Source organism: Pseudophryne corroboree, chromosome 5 (genome assembly GCF_028390025.1).
Source record: "Pseudophryne corroboree isolate aPseCor3 chromosome 5, aPseCor3.hap2, whole genome shotgun sequence".
NCBI lineage: Eukaryota > Metazoa > Chordata > Amphibia > Anura > Myobatrachidae > Pseudophryne > Pseudophryne corroboree.
In genome coordinates this window covers 676,319,045-676,336,574 of record NC_086448.1, presented here as the reverse complement: position 1 = coordinate 676,336,574, position 17,530 = coordinate 676,319,045, and positions in this window count along the sequence as shown.

The following is a 17,530-nucleotide window of genomic DNA, read 5'->3' as shown; positions in this document are numbered from 1 at the left end:
TTAAGGAAAATGCATTCAAAATCTACTCGTGGTGGTACATGGTACCTGAGAGATTACATCTAATTTATCCAACAAGTTCAGATCTCTGCTAGAGACAGTGTGGAGGCACGTGTTCTTTCTTACATGTGTGGTGGGATTGCCCTTTGATTAGTTCTTGGGAGGAGAGCCCATTATTCCGAAGCAGATCAGAGCAATATATCATACACATTGTATAGTTTGTACTCCCAATCCATTGTTCCCAGCCTTCATTCACTGAATTGTCCCATTGGATGAGCTGCAGGTCTAAAGGCCAGTACTCACTGGCCGATGCAGGAAAGATGTGTGCTGAGCGAACCGCTTAGCACACATCTCTCCCGCCGCTCAGCACAGCGCGATGTGTGCTGAGCGTGCGGGGGGAGATGGGGGGGTGAAATGAGCGACCTGCTAGATTGGCCTGCATGCAGGCCAATCTAGCACCAGCGATAGCGATGCGCGGGGCTGCGCATTGCTATCGCTGTGAGCAGAGCCGGCCCTAACCAATATGATGCCCTAGGCAAGATTTTGGCTGGTGCCCCCTAGCACCACCGCTAGTTCTGCAGGAGATGCCTGGCATGAGTCAGCTGGCAGCTCTGCTAACGTCGGGCACCTTTTGTTTATGAAAATGCATCATATTTGCATTACTATGTGGCTAGTATTCACAAGCAGCTTCTGCTGATTAAAATGATATGCAGCATGCCTATATACTGTGTGAGACTGCGGCTGTATCTGCATACGAAATGCTACATTACCGTGATTTCCAGGAATACACACAGAATATAGGCATGCCGCATATCATTTTAATCAGCAGAAGCTGCTGGTGCCCCTAAGCATACCAAATGCCCTAGGCATTTGCCTAGTTTGCCTATGCCTAAGGCCGGCTCTGGCTGTGAGGGGTACACACGGAGCGATCGTGCTTAAAATCTAAGCAATCTAGTCAGATTGCTTACATTTTAAGCAGCGATCGCTCCGTGAGTACCCCCCTTAATGGGACTATTCCATGGCCGAAGCAATGTTGTTCCATGCAGCATGTAACTATTCATTGCTCCATAGTACAGCGGATCATTTAGTGTGCATGGGGGATCGCAGTGTGTTGGTGGGGCGCATTATTCTTACTTGCCTACCGTCCCTCATTCTGCGGGAGACTCCCTGAAATAGGAGCAATCTCCCTCAATACCTGAATAGTCCAGCAATCTCCCTGATTGCGCCTTAACCCGATTATGCAGCTGTTACATTCTTGGGGGGGGGGGGGGGGGGGGGAATCACAAATACATACATTCATATGGGAACATTAGTGCCATTTCCGTGCATTGGTTATAAGGCACAATGATCCCTATTGCTACATGCATTTTAAATAAAGTTTCTCGTGGCCACTTACAGTATATGGAATCTCTTATACATGAATCCACAAACAAATTCTGAAAAATATCAGTGTCTTTTCTTCAACAAATAGATTTTAATAACTTTGGGGCTTATTTACATATGGAAGTAAGTCATTCTTATGACACGCCTCTCAGATGTAGCAGTATGCGTCCGCGCTGATGGGCATTACTTTCACATCTCCCTGAAATGCTTTTACATGGCATTATTGCATGTATCATTACACTGCATTGCCGTATTCCTGGGTCGCACTGTTGCATGTATCGTTAAATCACATCGCCGTGTTGCTGAGTCGCACCGTTGTATGTACCGTTACACTTTATCGCTGTGTTTCTAGGTCGCACCGTTGCATGTATCGTAACACCGTATCAACGTCTTACTGGGTTTCACCATTGCACGTATCATTACATCACATCACCGTGTTGCTGGATCACACCGCCTTAGAGTATAGAATTTGTTTCACTGCACCCCTATGCCAAAAGTTTCTTATTGAGAAATTTGCAAAGAAATATTAAATTAAGTAAACTGTGTTTATATGTCATCCTTAGGATCAATTGTGTGGTGAGGGACAAGATGTGCTTCTGTTTGTCCACATATTTTATGATTGGCAGCCGCTAGCTCATAAATAATTTTAATTGGTCCTGGACCACCAACCCAAGGCACCCCTGCAAGTTTCCTGAGGCACCCCAGGGTGCCATGGCACACAATTTGATAACCACTGGTAAAGATTATTTTAAAACTGCATTTTCTCATGACATTGTCCAACAATACCTATTACCACAAGAGGGCAGAACAACACTAGGTTTAGACCACTACAATTTTATACTGAAAATTGCACTATATTTGTCATGTTTAATAAAAACGATAAGCAGTCCAGTGATTGTACAGTATATGCTGTATCTAAAGTAATGCTGTCATATTTACTGAGTATATATTAACTGTTTTATTATACAGTATACTTACTTTAGACAGAGATGTATTCGCACTGATGACAGACATATACTTACTGTACCTTATTTTGCTATTAGTGTAAATGAACAATCAGTGTTAATAGATTCTGTACATATCAGGCAAAAATGGACTGTGCCAAAGATGGCGGACAGGTGTATTAGAGATCCTAGGGGTTGACGGGGTGGAGTCCTGTGAAACGCTTGGCAATAAAACACCTGGGAGGGCTAACCATATGTATTGGTGGGACATCAGTATAAGTGGCCAGGGCTTTCTGTAAAAGTCACTGAATATAAGTGCAATTTGTTTTTTTTTATTTAATTACAAATTTCATGTGTTCTATTGGGCAGTGGTTTCTTCTCTATCCAGCAAGCTCCAATTTCACATACTAATCTTCCATGATCTCTGATTATTACAAATTCTTGTGTACAGTAGGTACACTTCACAAGGCCCCGTGTTAGCAAGATTCCTTACATATGACTGAACAAGTATTATAGACTTAGGGGACTGATTATCACCATCTGCACCCAGGATGTGGATGACAGGTGATAAAATCGCCCAAACTCGCACTGCGATAATTGATTACATCGCAGGGATGTATTAATTATCGCATGCAGGGACAGAGCTTGCGGTCAAGCTCTGCCCTGCGATGACACTCCGCAGCATCATTGAGGTAAAAATACCCCAATGTCCTGCTGCACATGCGCTGCACCCCGCTGACATCGCCGCTACCGCTGCCGCCTGGTCGACCCCCCACGTCGCAACTACCCCCGTGTGCCGCGCCCCCCCCCCCCCCCCCCCAGCAGATCAATATACTCATCAGTCAAGAGAGCCGGTCCGCGCTTCTCCTGCTGGGCTGCCGGATCCTGTGTGCTGCGGTGACCCCTGTGCTGTAAAGTGCGCTGCCGCTTTGCAACATCACTTTACTGCACTGGGGTCACATTGCAGCATATGGGGACCCGGGACCCGGCACCGCTCAGCGGAGCAGCGGACACCGGCTCCCTAGACTGGTAAGTATGGTGTTTTTTTTTACTTTGTTTTTTCTTTTCACACTTTGATCAGCTTGTGTGTCCATCGGACACACAGAGCTGATCACTGGAGCCGGGACCCGCTCAGGGGCAGAGAAAGCTGGGCAAATGCCTCTCTATCACAGTGCTGCCCTGTGATCTCGCCAGCCTGAGCTAGGCGAGATAATCACAGGGCATACTGCAGTATTTTTCCACATTTTTTTTTTTAAGTAAATTTGGCCACATCACATTTCCCATTATAAGTATGGGGAATGCAATGTGGGTTTCTAAATAAAAGTGAATTAAAGGGTTTGGAGCAGTTTTTCATGGGGGGTGCAACAAAGCCCCTTGCATGCTCAGTGGCTTGCTGCGCTCGCCACAGGTTCTATTCTCACTCTATGGGTGGACATCTATGAGTGGGAGTAGTTCCTGTTAGCCGGCATGCTGATTGTCGGGCTGTCCAACACTCGGGATTCTGGCATTGGTATAGTGACCGGGGGTCACATGACTACATCCCATTGGGTAGATATCATGGAAAAACATCTCAGAGGTGGTTTGGACTGATAGCGTATTTATCTCACTATCATGGTATGTTGGGTAAAATTGCATAAAAGTACTTACCAAATGATTGTTTTCAGAATAAGGAGTATTACAGTAGACAAGTGGCATGTATATACTTAAAATACAGTGACTGTAATCACATTTCGAGTGTATTGATATTACAGATATAACCTTATAAGCAGTGATGGAACTTGTAAGCAGTGATGGAACTTGTGTCACATGACTCATTTTGACAGTGCTCTATGAAGGGAATCCTTTTCTCGGTGAAGACTCTACAAGTTGTCGTTGCAGTGACACCTGAACTTGCACCCCTTGCGGCCCCTTTTATTGCTGGATTTTTCTTGCAGCCCTATGGGGCTACAAACAAACTTCCAGACGCACTTACTTGCTCCTGCAAATACATCATGGGTAATTGGAATCCCCATTATAATGTAATAACTGCAGCATGGGAAAAACTAACCTTATATGGTCCCCAAACTCTCTTCATTCCGTGCTCCCTCTTTATATATGTTTCTCTTTGTAATACCACTTTCACTTCTCACCAGATATCCTCTACACAAAGCTACATTATAATGATTTATTTCCATTATGTATCAACTTCTGTTTAATGATGTTTCTCTTAGTAATACCACTTTCACTTCTCACCAGATATCCTCTACACAAAGCTACATTATAATGATTTATTTCCATTATGTATCAACTTCTATTTAATGCAGCCCTCCCTCTAATGCCAGTTTTAGCTTTGTTTCAAACTCTTGCTACTGTATAAGCAAGTTATTTTTGTGGAGTAGGAGGTACATTATTATTACCATTATAAAAGACACATTTATACCTTACCGACTTGCGCATTGTGTATACAAACAATATACTATATGTATATTTTTAAATCATAATGAACAGATGAATCAGTCTATATTGAAGGATTAGCTCACGTGGATCACCAATTACCTGTGACGTGAAGTGAAGTCTACTTCATCTACAATACATTCAACAACTGATCCTATATAATATTAACTTTTACTGTACTGTGCTTATGTACTGTACTAATCTTTCCGTCTGTCTCTTCTGCCTCATTTGCTACAAGAAATGTATGTGGATGAGACAAATGATATCAGTTGTTTAAAAAACAGTTGGTCTCTGACACACTGGACCAAAGGTAATCCGATTTCCTGATCCTGACATCGTTCTGTCAATATAGCTGCTAGATTTAATGCAGTAATCCATTTCAACATAGTTTTTCCTTAATACCAATTGCTGCTTTAAATTTAGCAGCTATATTCGCAAATTGGAACCAATTACATTTGGGCCAACAACTTTAAAGAAATCAGTGAAAAGGTCATTACAAGAGTTAAATTGTATAACATATTGTGGGGGAGGTGTATCAAGCCTTGTTGAGCGATAAAGTACCAACCAATCAGCTTATAACTGTCATTTTATAGGCTGTGTTTGAAAAATGACAGTTACGAGCTAAATGGCTGGTACTGTATTTCTCTCCACGTTATCTCTATCTCCAAGGCATGAGAGATCTCCCCCACAGTATGTAAAAATCTTGCCTTCTTTATATGTATCTGAATATTAAAGTGGTTTGGCAGTCAGGAGGCTAACCCTAACCCCATGGGCCATGGCGACTAAACCTAACCCGCCCTGCCCACACCCTAAACCAGGGGTAGGGAACCTCTGGCCCGTCGGCCTTATACAGGCTGGAGAAGCATTTTGTCCAGCCCAGGACCCTGCCAAAGCAGCTGCTAAGTGTAGAGCCGTTCTCCATGCACGGCATCATGGGAGATGTAGTTTTCACACACTGTGCACTGCATACAGTGTGCAGTGTAAGAAAATTACACCTCCCATGATACAGTGCATATGAGACGGCTCCATTCAGTGATGTGAGGCAACTTTGAAGAGATCTCAACGGAGGTCTGCTCTGCTGTCGGAAGGAATGGCTGTGGCTGTGCTGCAGTGCAGAGTGGACTCAGGACCTGGACCAGTAGAGTGCAGGGCAGGAGGAATGGCTGTGGCTGTGCTGCGGTGCACAGTGGACCCAGCAGGACCTAGACCAGTGGTGTGCAGTATTGTGGATGGGACCTGTCTTGCAGTGGTGGTGAGTGCCCTGCTGGCACTATATTGGGGCATTATGTTTGTCTGTCATTACTGGGGGCAGCATGTGTGAGCAGCTATTACTGTGGCCATTATGTGTAAGGAGCACTAATGTGGGAATTATGTGTAAAGTCACGCCCACTTTCCTAGGAGAGCATGCGCATTGAGGGGGAGCGCTTCAAAACATGTTTAACAAATCCAAATGGCCCTTGCCAGAAAAAAGGTTCCCCACCCCTGTCCTAAACCTAACCGCCCCCCTTCCCCCACTGCAGCCTAACCCTAACACCCCCCCTCCCCTCCTGTGGTACCTAAACCCCCTCTCTGCAACCTAATCATAACTAACCCACCCCAGCACCCAAATCCTAAGTTCCCCGGTAGTCACCTAACACCCCCCCCCCCCCCCCCCCAAGATTCCGGCATTGGTGTCCTGACCCCTTTCAGGATTCCAATGTAGGCAGCCATTCATGTGTCGGCATTCCGGGGCCAGTATCTTGTACACCGGGAACCCGACTGTTGGGATTGTAACTACATCCCTATTAAAGACTTAATACTGCAGGAACTGCTCGGCTGAGCACTGGCTGTGAGCTGTCCTGATGTTCAGTGTTCTGATATTCACAGTACTGTAGCTCATTATAATGTGCTATACTGTGACAATACATTATGGTGGTATCATAGCTGCGTTTAGCAAATGCTATCACAGTTGAGCTCATTGTAATGAGCTGTATGTGCAGGGGTAGTTCAGGGAAATGGAAACCTGGGAATTCCACCCATCTCTAAGAGCTCAACAGATTACAGCCAGGAACTGACTGAAGTGCAGTTTACAGCAGTACTGATCAAGCTTTTATACGGCAGGTAAGGTAAGTATAATAGTTATTTTTAAGGTGCTCTCTAAAGATGGGTGAAATAGGGAAATATTTTAGTTGGGGGAGTTGTTTTTATTATTTATGTCTAATGTTGGTCACAAGTAACACATGCTGCAAAATTATAATTTTTCACTCGTTCGTCGAATAATCAGATTGTTCCGATGGATGGATGAATGAATATATACAATCGAATTGACTGCATATGACACCTACAATTTCAACATCAACCTATGATCTGTCCTTGGAAGCAGCAGTGATAGCGCTGTATGATAATGCAGCAGGAGGCAACTATTACTAACAGACACCTCCTGCTGCAGTAGTGATCTGAGCTGTATGCTAATACCCAGCATCCGATCTCCCACTCACTATCGGGTTGCTCATACCTCCCAACTGTCCCGATTTTCGCGGGACAGTCCCGATGTTTTGGGACTGTCCCGTTGTACCACCTGCCGGCCGCAGTGTCTCATGATGGTGGTGGTGGGGAAGTTGGGAGGCTCCTGTCACTCACTACTCTGCACAGCATCTATTCACTGGAGACCGAGGGAAAGGGGAATGACAGCAGCTCACAGAGCACTGGGCATGCCCCCTCAGTGACGAAAACAGGGGTGTGGATTGCGATCACATGCACTCCCGCAAAGCCAACTCCCCTTTTCAATAAGCCACACTCCCTTTTCAAGTTCACAGTGGAAAAGTCCCAGATCCCATATCATCAATGTTGGGCAGTATGGGATGCTTGCGGCACCCATGGTGCCACGCAAGCTGCCGTCACAGAGGCCAGGAAATCTCTGTCCTATAATGAAGATCCCTGTCCTCTTCCCTCCCCCTAATCGCTGGTGACACACCTCTGTTTTTACAGACGGAAACTTACGCAGCCCCCTCCCCACCCCTCAGATGGCGGCAGACTGTCATTCACTGACAGTATGCTGCCGTCCTACAACCTCCAACGCAGGACCCATTTGCACACACAGTACTTTGCGCATCCCATAGCACTTGCTACGGGATCTGAATGTCCCCCAATATGCAGAATTATAATTTTATTGACCAGATACAGTACCTGATTCAGAGAAGGACGTTGTTGCATCTGCACTAGTGCCTGTTGGAGTAGTCGCATGTGTGATAATATGCCGATGCTAGTTTGACACACCTTGAAAAAGGCGCCAAGAGGGCATTGAAATGCATACGTGCGAGTTTTAAAATTGTGCTCTCAGGGCCGAAACTAGGGGGGGGGCTAGGGGGGCAGGCGACCTGGGCGCCAGATTGGAGGGGGCGCCGAGACCCCCTAACACCCGCCGCGGCACTTACTTTTAAAAACCCCCTTCTCCCGAGTGCCCAGCTCGGGGGGGCGGGGTTTCGCGGAATGACGCGATTGCGTCGTGACGTCACGGCGCAAACGCGTCATTCCACGAAACCCCGCCGGAGGAGGGAGAAGGGGGAGCCCGGAGCCGCGCAGACGAGGAGGGAGAGGCGGCTGAAGAGCGGCGAGAACCGCTTCAAATGTAAGTCAGCCCCTCTCCCTTCCTCTCTCTCTCTCTCCCTCCACCACCTGCCGCAATGTGTAAAATGGGGACCTGTGCCTGCCGCTATGTGTAAAATGGGGACCTGTGCCTGCCGCTATGTGTAAAATGGGGACACTTGCCAGCGTACTGTGTAAAATGGGGACCTGTGCCTGCCGCTATGTGTAAAATGGGGACACTTGCCAGCGTACTGTGTAAAATGGGGACCTGTGCCTGCCGCAATGTGTAAAATGGGGACCTGTGCCTGCCGCAATGTGTAAAATGGGGACCTGTGCCTGCCGCAATGTGTAAAATGGGGACACTTGCCAGCGTACTGTGTAAAATGGGGACCTGTGCCTGCCGCTATGTGTAAAATGGGGACACTTGCCAGCGTACTGTGTAAAATGGGGACCTGTGCCTGCCGCAATGTGTAAAATGGGGACACTTGCCAGCGTACTGTGTAAAATGGGGACCTGTGCCTGCCGCAATGTGTAAAATAGGGACACTTGCCAGCGTACTGTTTAAAATGGGGACCTGTGCCTGCCGCTATGTGTAAAATGGGGACACTTGCCAGCGTACTGTGTAAAATGGGGACCTGTGCCTGCCGCAATGTGTAAAATGGGGACCTGTGCCTGCCGCAATGTGTAAAATGGGGACCTGTGCCTGCCGCAATGTGTAAAATGGGGACACTTGCCAGCGTACTGTGTAAAATGGGGACCTGTGCCTGCCGCTATGTGTAAAATGGGGACACTTGCCAGCGTACTGTGTAAAATGGGGACCTGTGCCTGCCGCAATGTGTAAAATGGGGACACTTGCCAGCGTACTGTGTAAAATGGGGACCTGTGCCTGCCGCAATGTGTAAAATAGGGACACTTGCCAGCGTACTGTTTAAAATGGGGACCTGTGCCTGCCGCTTTGTGTAAAATGGGGACACTTGCCAGCGTACTGTGTAAAATGGGGACCTGTGCCTGCCGCAATGTGTAAAATGGGGACACTTGCCAGCGTACTGTGTAAAATGGGGACCTGTGCCTGCCGCAATGTGTAAAATGGGGACACTTGCCAGCGTACTGTGTAAAATGGGGACCTGTGCCTGCTGCAATGTGTAAAATGGGGACCTGTGCCTGCCGCAATGTGTAAAATGGGGACCTGTGCCTGCCGCAATGTGTAAAATGGGGACACTTGCCAGCGTACTGTGTAAAATGGGGACCTGTGCCTGCTGCAATGTGTAAAATGGGGACCTGTGCCTGCTGCAATGTGTAAAATGGGGACCTGTGCCTGCCGCAATGTGTAAAATGGGGACACTTGCCAGCGTACTGTGTAAAATGGGGACCTGTGCCTGCCGCTATGTGTAAAATGGGGACACTTGCCAGCGTACTGTGTAAAATGGGGACCTGTGCCTGCCGCAATGTGTAAAATGGGGACACTTTTTCCTGCCGCAATGTGTAAAATGGGGACACTTTTTCCTGCCGCAATGTGTAAAATGGGGACACCTGTCTGCCGCAATGTGTAAAATGGGGACACTTGCCAGCGTACTGTGTAAAATGGGGACCTGTGCCTGCCGCTATGTGTAAAATGGGGACACTTGCCAGCGTACTGTGTAAAATGGGGACCTGTGCCTGCCGCAATGTGTAAAATGGGGACCTGTGCCTGCCGCAATGTGTAAAATGGGGACACTTGCCAGCGTACTGTGTAAAATGGGGACCTGTGCCTGCCGCTATGTGTAAAATGGGGACACTTGCCAGCGTACTGTGTAAAATGGGGACCTGTGCCTGCCGCAATGTGTAAAATGGGGACACTTTTTCCTGCCGCAATGTGTAAAATGGGGACACTTTTTCCTGCCGCAATGTGTAAAATGGGGACACTTGCCAGCGTACTGTGTAAAATGGGGACCTGTGCCTGCCGCTATGTGTAAAATGGGGACACTTGCCAGCGTACTGTGTAAAATGGGGACCTGTGCCTGCCGCAATGTGTAAAATGGGGACCTGTGCCTGCCGCAATGTGTAAAATGGGGACACTTGCCAGCGTACTGTGTAAAATGGGGACCTGTGCCTGCCGCTATGTGTAAAATGGGGACACTTGCCAGCGTACTGTGTAAAATGGGGACCTGTGCCTGCCGCAATGTGTAAAATGGGGACACTTTTTCCTGCCGCAATGTGTAAAATGGGGACACTTTTTCCTGCCGCAATGTGTAAAATGGGGACACCTGTCTGCCGCAATGTGTAAAATGGGGAATGGGGACACTTGCCTGTCGTACTGTGTAAAATGGGGACACTTTTTCCTGGATATGAAATTTATGTTAGAAAAGGCAGTGTCACAACTGAGGGCCTGAGCTGACGGGAGGCAGCCTCAGTTGTAGGGGCTGAGATGTACCGGAACCTGGGAGGTTGTATCAGACCCCTGGACATGTAAGTAACATGAATAATAACTGCCCGAAGGCGTGACCACGACAACTTGGATAAAAGTCAATGATGTTTATTATGACAACTCCGCAACACAGCAGCAGTAAAATAAAACGTAAAAGTCAGCAAAGAATAAATACAGTTCCTGGGTACTACAGGATGGCAGGAGCCACAGGGCACTGGTAGTGTGAGATAGTTCTTATGATCTTCTAGATGGAAAGTCCTTACCAGGCCCGACTGTAGCAATGGAGATAACCCAGGATTGTGCCAGCTGGTGTTCCAGGAAAAGCTGGGTTGCTGAAGATAAAACAGCTGCTGTAGATACTGGCTGGAACCAGACTGTTGTTAGCACGGAGTGGATACTGGCTGGAACCAGTTAAATAATAAATGAACTTGGGAGCGATGAAATATGAACTGAAATGTAGAACTTGAGAGCGGAGAAATAATAATACCGGTGGAGAGTGGTAAAGTGTAGAAAGGACACCGGCCCTTTAAGGGAAGCTGTACTCTGCTGGAAGCTGAGCTGGAAGCAGGTAATGTTGTAGCTGGAAACAGATGAATCCACAATGGATTGGAGAGTCAGGCTACACCGCAGGTGGAATGCTGGTGCGGGTCTCTATGGTGGAAGTCTTGAGACAGGAGCTGGAACCTGGAAGACAATCACAGGAGAGAGACAAACAGGAACTAGGTTTGACAACCAAAGCACTGACGCCTTCCTTGCTCAGGCACAGTGTATTTATACCTGCAGCAAGGAAGGGATTGGCTAGGCAATTATGCAGATTATCAATACTGAGAACAGATTGGTGGAAATGATCAGCTGACAGAATCCAAGATGGCTGCGCCCATGCAGACACTTGGAGGGAAGTTTGGTTTGTAATCCATGTGGTAATGAAAACAGTAATGGCGGCGCCGGCCACCGGAGACAGGAGGCGCCAGGCTGACAGACGCACATCCAACCACGCGGACACAGCGGAGGCCGCGGCTGACGCAATCGCCACTCAGACACTCCGCATGCAGAAGTTCAGGGACGGCGGCGGAGGCCGCGGGAGACGCCATGCCAGGTGCAATATGGCATTCACTGTGACAGCGTCCCAGAGTGACAGGAGAGGATACAGGAATGTACACATCAGGATAACAGATGGAATCCGGTCCTGGAGCGCTGAGCCAGCCTTAGGAGGCATCTGATGGGTAAGAAATGGCGTCCAGATACCCGGATCGTGACAGCACCCCCCCCTTTAGGAGTGGCCCCAGGACACTTCTTTGGCTTTTGAGGAAACTTGGAATGGAATCTCCGGACCAAGGCAGGAGCATGGACATCAGAAGCATTGGTCCATGAACGTTCCTCAGGACCATAACCTTTCCAGTCAATAAGATATTGTAGTTGACCGTAACGGTGACGTGAGTCCAGGATCTTGGCCACTTCATACTCAACGCCTCGTTGAGTTTGGACTTTCGGAGTTGGAGGAAGTGAGGAATGAAACCGATTCAAGATCAGCGGTTTCAACAGGGAAACATGGAATGTCCTGGGTATTTTTAAGAAGGGAGGCAACTGGAGTCTGTAAGCAACAGGATTGATGACTTGTTCAATCTTGAAAGGACCGATATAGCGAGGTGCAAACTTCATACTGGGAACTCTTAACCTCAAATTCTTCGTGGATAACCATACCCGATCACCCACCTTGAGAGCAGGAACTGCTCGACGCTTCTTATCCGCAAACTTCTTGTACCTGAACGATGCCTTGAGCAGAGCTGATCGTACGCTCTTCCAGATATTGGCAAACTGATGCAAGGTGATATCCACTGCGGGAACAGAAGTTGCTGGAAGCGGTTGGAACTCAGGGACTTTAGGGTGGAATCCAAAGTTAGTGAAGAATGGTGTTGAAGCAGATGAAGAATGATACTGGTTGTTATGACAGAACTCGGCCCAGGGAAGTAATTGAACCCAGTCATCTTGAGAGGAGGACACATAGATGCGGAGGAAGGCCTCCAAGTCCTGATTCACCCTCTCGGTTTGACCATTGGTCTGAGGATGGTAAGCCGTGGAAAACTTTAGCTTGACTTGGAGGACTTGACATAAACTTCGCCAGAATTTGGCTGTGAATTGAACTCCTCGATCTGAGATAATTTCTTCAGGAAGACCGTGGAGTCGGAAGATCTCTTGTATGAATACTTGAGCCAACTTGGAAGCTGACGGAAGACCGGTGAGAGGAATGAAGTGTGCCATCTTGGTGAACCGGTCAACTACCACCCAGATGGTATTGAACTTGTTGCACATGGGTAAGTCTGTAATGAAATCCATCGACAAGTGGGTCCATGGTCGACGGGGAACGGATAGTGGAACCAGTTGCCCCGCAGGCGACTGGCGGGATACTTTATGTTGGGCACACTTTGGGCAAGATGCAATAAACTCCAAGACGTCCTTTTTCAGAGTTGGCCACCAATAGGACCTAGAGATAAACTCCAGGGTTTTTTGGATACCTGTATGTCCGGCAAAACGGGAAGCATGGGCCCAATGCATGAGCTTCTTCCTTAGCATCGGCTTCACAAAACTTTTCCCTGATGGGGGCGTAGAGTCCATCCCTACCGTGGAGAATGCCAACGGATTTATAATAGGATGCTTGTCTGAAGACTCTGACTCATTTTCTTGCTCCCATGAGTGGGAAAGGGCATCGGCCTTGCGATTCTGAGAGCCCGGACAGAACTGGAGTTTAAAGTCGAACCTGGAAAAGAAAAGTGCCCATCTGGCCTGACGAGGGTTGGTACATTGTGCGCCCTTCAGGTATAAAAGGTTCTTGTGGTCTGTAAGTATGGTGATTGAATGAGAAGCTCCCTCCAACAGATACCTCCACTCTTCTAGAGCGAGCTTGATGGCTAGCAACTCCTGGTCGCCAATGGCATAGTTGCGCTCAGCTGGGGAGAACTTCCGGGAGAAGAAACTGCAAGGGTGTAAATGGCCATCTTTAGCCCTCTGAGATAACACCGCTCCTACTCCAACGGAGGAGGCATCCACCTCTAAGATGAAAGGAGAGTCGATGTCAGGCTGTTTCAGAACAGGCGCAGAGATGAACCTTTGTTTTAAAAGATGAAATGCTTGTATGGCTTCTTCAGACCACTTGGACGGGTTAGCACCCTTCTTAGTGAAAGCAGTAATAGGCGCCACAATGGTGGAAAAGTCTCGTATAAACTTTCGGTAATAGTTGGCGAACCCTAAGAACCTCTGGACCCCTTTGAGGGTTAAGGGTACCGGCCAATTTTGGATTGCCTGTAGTTTCTCAGGATCCATCTCTAGTCCGGAACCGGACACAATGTACCCTAGAAACGGAATGGACTTGACTTCAAAGACGCATTTTTCTAATTTGCAATAGAGATGATTGACACGGAGACGGGACAGAACCTCTTTAACCCAAAAACGATGTTCCTCTAACTCGTTGGCAAAAATGAGGATATCGTCTAGATAGACCACGACGTGACGGTATAGAATGTCTCTGAAGATCTCATTGACAAAATGCTGGAAGACAGCTGGAGCATTGCTCAATCCGAAGGGCATGACGAGGTACTCATAATGTCCGTCACGGGTGTTAAAGGCGGTCTTCCACTCGTCACCCTCACGGATCCGGATGAGATTGTATGCACCTCGCAAGTCCAGCTTTGTAAAGATGGTAGCTCCGCTAACTCTGTCAAAGAGCTCAGTAATCAGGGGTAAAGGATAACGGTTCTTGATGGTAATGTCGTTCAAACCTCTGTAGTCGATGCACGGCCGCAGACCACCATCTTTCTTTTTTACAAAAAAGAAGCCTGCGCCGGCTGGAGAAGAAGAAGGTCGAATGAACCCCTTTGCTAGGTTCTCTTTAATATATTCCTCCATAGAATGTGTCTCAGGCAGAGACAACGGATAAGTTCGGCCTCGAGGTGGAACCTTCCCTGGAACGAGATCAATCGGACAGTCCCATTCTCTATGAGGAGGAAGGATATCAGCAGAAGCTTTACTGAACACATCCGTGAAATCTTGATATGGAGGAGGTGGAACATCAGACGACCTGGGGGAGGAAGAACAGACAGGCAATACTTTAAACAAACATGTCTCAGCACAGGAGGAACCCCATGCCAGGATTTGCGTAGTCGTCCAATCAATTGTAGGATTGTGAAGACGGAGCCATGGAAGGCCCAGGACCACAGGATGTGTGGCTCTTGGAATCACTAAAAAAGAAATAAGTTCGGAATGAAGAACTCCCACTCTCAGACGAACTGGTAGAGTCCTTAAAGAAATAACTGCATCAAAAATTTTGCTGCCATCCACGGCAGTTAAAGAAATGGACGAAGGAAGTCTCTCGGTGGGTAGGGACCACCGTTTAACATAGGCTTCGGTAATAAAGTTCCCAGCTGCTCCGGAATCAAGGAGGGCAATGACGTTCCGATAACGTTGAGCAACTTGAAGCGAGACTGGGAGATTACAATCTTGAGGAGATGGAGAGGAGATCATTACTCCTAGCCGGCCCTCTCCTTGGCGAGCTAGGATTTGGAGTTTGCCCGGACGTTTGGGACAGGCATTAATGGTGTGAGACGGAGCTGCACAATAGAGACAGAGAAACTCGGAGAGGCGTCTTCGGCGCTCAGCAGGAGTTAAACGGGAACGGCCAAGTTGCATGGGCTCATCTTTAGATGAGGACAGTTGACGAGGAGGAGGAGCAGAAGATTTTGGAGCAGATGATCTTCCACGCTCAGTTGCTCTCTCTCTGAAACGTAAATCAACTTTCGTGCAGAGTGAGATTAGCTCATCTAACTTAGAAGGTAAGTCTCTGGTAGCTAACTCATCTTTAATACGCTCAGATAAGCCATGCCAGAATGCAGCATACAGGGCCTCGTCGTTCCATGCCAGTTCGGATGCCAGGATCTGGAACTGTATCAGATATTGTCCTACAGTACGTGACCCCTGGCGTAAACGGAGAATCTCGGATGAAGCTGAGGTTACCCGGCCTGGCTCGTCGAAGATGCGCCTGAATGTTGACACGAAGGCAGTGTAGGAAGATAGCAGGGTGTCGGACCTCTCCCATAACGGTGATGCCCAATCAAGGGCTGAGCCACTGAGAAGAGAAATAATGTAGGCAATTTTTGTACGGTCACTGGGAAAATTGCCAGGTTGTAGCTCAAACTGAATCTCACACTGGTTGAGAAATCCCCTGCAGAATCTTGGAGATCCATCAAATTTTGCTGGCGTTGGAAGATGAAGACGTGGAGCAGAAATGGGTAAGGTGGGTGGGGTTATAGCTGGAGTCACTGTGGTTGACGCACCAGACGCGCCTGATCCACGGAGAGTTGTCTGAATCCCATCCAGCCGAGTAGAGAGATCCTGGAGACAGCGGATGATGTGGCCCTGTGCAGCCTCCTGATGTTCTAGTCGGGCTGCCAGTTCTTGCATCGGCCTGGCCGCTTGATCCTGGTCTCCGGCTGGATTCATTAGGTCAGTGCTTACTGTCACAACTGAGGGCCTGAGCTGACGGGAAGCAGCCTCAGTTGTAGGGGCTGAGATGTACCGGAACCTGGGAGGTTGTATCAGACCCCTGGACATGTAAGTAACATGAATAATAACTGCCCGAAGGCGTGACCACGACAACTTGGATAAAAGTCAATGATGTTTATTATGACAACTCCGCAACACAGCAGCAGTAAAATAAAACGTAAAAGTCAGCAAAGAATAAATACAGTTCCTGGGTACTACAGGATGGCAGGAGCCACAGGACACTGGTAGTGTGAGATAGTTCTTATGATCTTCTAGATGGAAAGTCCTTACCAGGCCCGACTGTAGCAATGGAGATAACCCAGGATTGTGCCAGCTGGTGTTCCAGGAAAAGCTGGGTTGCTGAAGATAAAACAGCTGCTGTAGATACTGGCTGGAACCAGACTGTTGTTAGCACGGAGTGGATACTGGCTGGAACCAGTTAAATAATAAATGAACTTGGGAGCGATGAAATATGAACTGAAATGTAGAACTTGAGAGCGGAGAAATAATAATACCGGTGGAGAGTGGTAAAGTGTAGAAAGGACACCGGCCCTTTAAGGGAAGCTGTACTCTGCTGGAAGCTGAGCTGGAAGCAGGTAATGTTGTAGCTGGAAACAGATGAATCCACAATGGATTGGAGAGTCAGGCTACACCGCAGGTGGAATGCTGGTGCGGGTCTCTATGGTGGAAGTCTTGAGACAGGAGCTGGAACCTGGAAGACAATCACAGGAGAGAGACAAACAGGAACTAGGTTTGACAACCAAAGCACTGACGCCTTCCTTGCTCAGGCACAGTGTATTTATACCTGCAGCAAGGAAGGGATTGGCTAGGCAATTATGCAGATTATCAATACTGAGAACAGATTGGTGGAAATGATCAGCTGACAGAATCCAAGATGGCTGCGCCCATGCAGACACTTGGAGGGAAGTTTGGTTTGTAATCCATGTGGTAATGAAAACAGTAATGGCGGCGCCGGCCACCGGAGACAGGAGGCGCCAGGCTGACAGACGCACATCCAACCACGCGGACACAGCGGAGGCCGCGGCTGACGCAATCGCCACTCAGACACTCCGCATGCAGAAGTTCAGGGACGGCGGCGGAGGCCGCGGGAGACGCCATGCCAGGTGCAATATGGCGTTCACTGTGACAGCGTCCCAGAGTGACAGGAGAGGATACAGGAATGTACACATCAGGATAACAGATGGAATCCGGTCCTGGAGCGCTGAGCCAGCCTTAGGAGGCATCTGATGGGTAAGAAATGGCGTCCAGATAC